This window comes from Protomyctophum bolini (genome assembly GCF_963924005.1).
Source record: "Protomyctophum bolini genome assembly, chromosome: 18".
NCBI lineage: Eukaryota > Metazoa > Chordata > Actinopteri > Myctophiformes > Myctophidae > Protomyctophum > Protomyctophum bolini.
In genome coordinates this window covers 34,763,395-34,769,394 of record NC_137879.1, presented here as the reverse complement: position 1 = coordinate 34,769,394, position 6,000 = coordinate 34,763,395, and positions in this window count along the sequence as shown.

Sequence of the window (6,000 nt, the reverse complement as noted above, 5' to 3'; positions counted from 1 at the left end):
CTAAACACTTCCGATTTGGGATAGTGTAAAGCTGCGTTCAGACTTGGATGGTTAGAGCAGCGCGATTTACATACAAATTCAATGCAAAGACGAGAAGTTGCACGACCGCTGCGAACGGGCGTGGCGCGACATGCCGCAGCACAAACGGGACGAACCGAGGTGAATATTTAAAGTCTGAACGCACCTTTAGTAATGGACCAGACTAAGGTCGGTTACCCTTATGTCACGGCTCTGTAGGAAGCTAGACATCTATGTTGTAGAATATTCAAATAGTACATTTAAGAATTAATTCAATGTTCTAGCCAAAAATAGCTACTGTACAAGCTTGTCGTGATGCAATGTGTTATGAGCTTGTAGATCTGCTGTTTTTGGTTTGATTTAATGATTGAATACTTGATTGAAAACATTTTGTGAAAATAGAGGTACAGTTCTACAACAATGCTAAATAAAAGGATAACTCAAAAAACCCTGAGGGCTTTATTGTTTCCATTGTGGTAGAAAAATACCAACAATTTGTATTTAAGTCAATTCTGCAATGTAGAGTAGGCTATACTGGAATGCGTGCTCTTTCTATTTTTGGCACCGGACCATGATGAGCAAAACATTGGCACCATCCCTATTCTGGGGTGAACACGACGTGGAAATAACACAATCTACAGGCTCACAAACGCGTCACATCAGGACTATTTTCAGCCAGGAGATTTTGGTGTTGTAGACGGACATACTAGACAGGAGTAAATGACGACAAAAGCAGACGGGTTTGAACGTAGAGATACACTGAAAAGAGCAAAACTATAGGGAGGGGGGATTGTAGAGCAATGGGGAGACATTCACAGGCTCAGTCGAGGTTGATCTGTGAGTAGGATATATGTGTCCTTCAGCTGATGGACAGGCCAGCATGCGCTGCATGTTGCTTGAATGCCAGGGTTTTAAAGGGATGAGGATCTAGGGTGTCTTCTGCTTTGTGGTGGTGGGTTTGTGTTTATGAATAATGTACCCCAGATTAAGTACAAGTTCATACAAGAGAGAGAATGAAAGTGTGGTCTGGTGTAGAGCCCTGCGCGGGAGTGATTTATTGATCCCGCTCCCGTGGAATTTCAGCCCACTCCCTCCCGCGCCCGCATTGATTTTATTTTTGACCTCCCGCGGTGACGGCCTGTCCGCCGCTCCCGCCCGCCACAAAAAAATGTATCCGATTTAGTCCCGCACCATCACGCAATTCTATCGTTTAGTCCCGCTAAACCCGCAAAATTTCTATTGTGATCGAAAAACAGACAGAAACAGATTGGACACTGGACAGCAACAAGTTAACAACCATATTGACCGCTAACTGTGGTTATTAGCCCAAATATTCGTAGCATATTATTCACATTGGCTATAACCTATACCTGTCGGGAACATTTAAAATGATTCCTCTATAACAAATGTAAAAGCAAGACCAGTGACCACACAAACAGATTAAATAACGTTGGCCTTTTTTATTATAGCCTAACAAGGCAGCGGACGAGCCAGCAGCCAAATACAAATAGGCCTATATAAGGCCAATTAAAACGCATCACATATAGCGAGTAGTCTAACAAGGCACTGAGTGAAGGCAGTGCACTGAGCGCAGCAGCCAAAATAGCCTACAAATATAGGCCCAAATATAGGCCTATAAGGCCGAACTTTAACACAAAATATATAGGCCTATCTAAATCACAGTAGCCTATATCCATGCAGTATCCACCGCTATAGCGCACACTCACACACAATGCAATTATGAAATGCAAGAACATGAAATAAACGATACAACGACTGTCATGCCCTTCGACGGAAAAGGGTATTTAGCATCATCTAGTGGTTACTTTGAAGACTGCTGTCAGCTAATGTGTTCTAGTTTTCCCTGTGTTGTTATTGGTAGCTGTGATCACATGTCACAAGCCTTTACTTCCTGGTCAGCCATTTTGTTTCACAAAACACAGTATGTTCTACAGATGTGACAGAATTATTGCATCTCTTGCCATCCACCTGTTTTGAGCCTTGGAGAAGCTTTGTCTGTGAGTTATGTTATATGTTTCATCTTTAAGAACAAGTATTGATGCATATTACACTGTTTTATTTTACGTTTGTGAGTTTTATGGTAAATTGTTTACCATGCCATTTGAGACTACTGGTTTGTCATTTGTAATGCAGTATTCTTATCTAGCTGATTTAGGCATTACACCTATGTTTTATTAAGAGCTTTTCTTGTGCATTTATTTTCAGTTTCACAAATTGCTGGAAAATCATTGTAAAGTTTATGGAGAAGGGTGAAGTAAACAACCAACAATTCTACATCCATGTCTCGTCAAGTCTTTCAATGCCTAGTACAAGTTCTGTTTAGCTATCTGTTACTCCGTGGAGCCACACACGGAGGAGACAGAATAACGACACTAAAAGCCCTCTCCGAGGGCGCAGAGGATGCACGGATGCACAGGATAAATCGTGCCAGTTTTGAGAGCGCTGGCAAGTGATCCTTATTGAACCCCCACCACAGAAGAACGTTCTCTGGGTCTGGCTTCTCCGCGAGTCGGGTGCTGATATATTCCGTTATTTCATCGTCCACAGTTTTGTTCACGATCAAGGCTGGGTCATCTTCCCAATCAGCAAATCTGTCCTGCTTTTTCGCTGGTGGTGGGGTTGGCGTATCCTCCTCCGTTTGTGGGACCTGGTCAAAATCCATCTTTAGGATGTATTCCTTTCCTTTGCACCTTTGGATTAAAATTATTGATTATTAATAGGCCTGGCCTTTTCATATAGGCCTAGATATAAACATGGGTAAAAAGGGCGACACGTTAACAAAAATAATGCCAATAAATTATATGCCTTTAATATTATCTGTCTAGTTCACATAATTCATTCATATTACATTTGCACATTACATATAATACATACTTACATACATACAATACATGACATCTCTTGCATCATGGCCCAGCATCCGTAGTAGCTAGTCGCAGTTTAGGCGTCAGGAATGTTGCCAGCCTAAACAGGCTGTGGAGAGATTTATTTGGTGTAGCCTATATGTGTTGGTGCCCATGAGTTCTTGCAGGCGTTTAACACACACTTTGGCGACTTCAGAGAGCAAGGGTGACGTTGTGTGCGCTTGGCAATGTTCAATGAGTTTGATCGACCATGGCAGGGCAAGCGGTGCGGTTGTGTAGTTGTTTCCCTCGAGCTCATTGGTGGTTTCTTTGAATTGCTTTAGGAATTCAACCACGTGTGGCAGGATGGGCGGAGCGTTCCCACGCTGTCACGGCCCATCCTCCGCCCACTGATTAGGGCTTGATGATTGTCCCAGCGGCGTTATAAGGTGACGTGTCGGCCGTGTTTGTCAGCTGTCTGTCTCTCTCTTCCACACTGCTGGTGGGTGACACGCATTCCACGGGTTGTGAGTTAGTCCTCCCGCATTGAGTGATCTCCGAAACAAGCTGTCCCATCGGGTACAGCGTGTTTAGTCCGCACTTCAGTGCAGGTATGTTTCTACACGTTGCTGTTACGATCGCCTGCATTTAGCAGCTGACTGTGAACTTGACTGTGAGCACTTGTTGTGTTTTAGCCTTGGAGCTACGTACGCTTTCCTGCGTCCTGTTTGGCGTGTGGTGAAACAGCACCGCGCCACCTAGGTTGGTGTCCCTCCCTCTCCGCAGTATTTATATTTCATTTGGTGTCGGTGATGCCATGGGAGTATAAACATGGGCTCTTGTTGTTTACAGTTATACTTCTTTACCTGGCTACCGCTGCAGTGGGTAGGCTACAACACCGGTGCACGTTGGCCTCATTAAAGCGGGTGAGTTTGTGTGTCTCTGTGTTCCTGCCTCAGTGACTAGTAGTATAAGAGTAGTAGCCTATTTGAATACAGCCGTTGTGCTTTCAGGGCTGGCACCACACCTGCTGCTTTGCTGAACCTATCCATTCCACCCACACTCTGACCGCAGTGTTTGAGAGGGCGCATCACACGGCCACGAGTGGTCCTCTCGTTGGTCGTTTGACTCGGTGCCCTGTTGATTGTAGCCCATAGCGGGCGTCATCTATATTCCTCCTGTATTATAACATATTCCTCTCTATCTTTGCTTGTGTAAATATATATATATACTTAGTGCTGTATTATATATATATATTACATCTAATCTGGATACAACTAGGCCCACTATAGGCTGGAGAGAGAGTACTGTCATTATTATTACCCTGTATCCTACCTTCCCCTGCGAAGTGATAATATATCTATCCTTCTTGCAGGACCGGTGCCGGGGACAGCCACGCTGGAGCAGTGTACAGCCGTCCAGTGGTGGTGGTAAAGCCCCTTTCCTTGAGTTTGTTATTGTGTTGTGCTTTATTTTGAGTTGCTGTGTCGCATATTACCACCACCCTGGATAGGTGAGCCTGCCAGCTCGCCTCATCCCCCCGGTACTGGCTTGTAGGGGTGCGATATTGATATATAGTACCACAGACGAAAAACAGTCTAAGTCCAAATTTCATTCTGACCCCTCCACGAAAAGGCCTTGTTGTCCTGAACCCGTATCTATCATTTATACATTATGGATCAATAGTGTGGACTTAGACTGTTTTTCGTATCTGGAACAGCAGGTTCCTGATGTTGTCTCTCAACACACTTGTGGTGCAACCACTCCTACAACCAGCAATGTCCGTGTACCTGCCTGCCTGTTTACCTGTATAAGTGAGCGAGTATGCGACTTATTAATAGCAGTAGGGGGCGCCAGAAACAGAGAGAGGGGTAGTGCTGTGTCTGCTACAACCATACAACCAGCAATGTCCGTGTACCTGTATCCTGTTGTCATGAGCACGAGTGGTGTGCGACTGTGCGCATGCGTGAAATTGGAACGATACAGAGAAGAAATTGGAACGATACAGAGAAGAAATTGGACGATACAAATTGGAACGATACAGAGAACCAATAGACGGGAGTTGCACCACTCGGTTCACACTGGTGTGATTTTTATAAAACACTGCACGTGAACATTGGTTTGTTGCCAAGTAGCACATTAAAGGAGGCCGTCCTTCCCAAAACATTTGAGAGTCAATAAACTCATATAATTGGATTGCAGACCCTGACATCTACAGTATTTATTTAATCTTTTGGAGGATCCAGCAGCACCCAATGATTTAAATGGCTCTTACGTGTATGTGCTTGTCATTAAGTGCTTTTCACACATGGAGCGACAAAACGCCTGTGTTCTCTCTTGGTTATGTGAGGTCGCACTGCACTCCTGGTGTGAATGAACATCTTCTCACTGAAAATGAATCACTAATGGCATCTGTGCGTGTTGGAAATGTTTTATGAATGAAAGCATTTCATGCAGAAATAAGACAGGAGAGAAGTTATAGATAAGAGTCTTTCTCAAGAGGACTGGAGAACTGGTGATTATTCTTCATGGCTGGAGAGAGAGAGAGAGAGAGAGAGAGAGCTTAATGTGGCTTCTATTCTACAACATAGAGTTATGGGTGTGTCAGTTGAGCTCAATAACTGTATGGACATGCCTGACGTCACAAGAATACTGACGTTGTCTGTGATGTCAGTCGGCATTATGAATAATGCTTATTATCGATCGAGTGACAGTGAAGGAAGAAGCGCGACAACATATTTCCGTCCTTACACCGTTCACAAGAAAGCAAAAATTACATAAAGGACGGCAGACCGATGAGTCTCACGCGGCAGCTTGGCTTGCTGCTGTGGAAGAACTATGTGCTGCGGAAACGTCAGATCCTGGTGACCGTGTTGGAAATAGCCTTGCCTTTGCTGTTCGTAGGAATCCTCATCCTACTTGATACTGAAAACTCTACCGCTATAGTTGTTCTGCCAATAATGCTGGTGCTCGGCTTCAGCTACGCCTTGGGTTTCATAGTAGTGGCCGTGGCGCAGGAGAAGGAGAAAAGGCTCAAGGAGTACATGCGCATGATGGGTCTCAGCAACTGGCTCCACTGGAGTGCCTGGTTCCTCACGTACCTCCTCAGCCTCGCCAT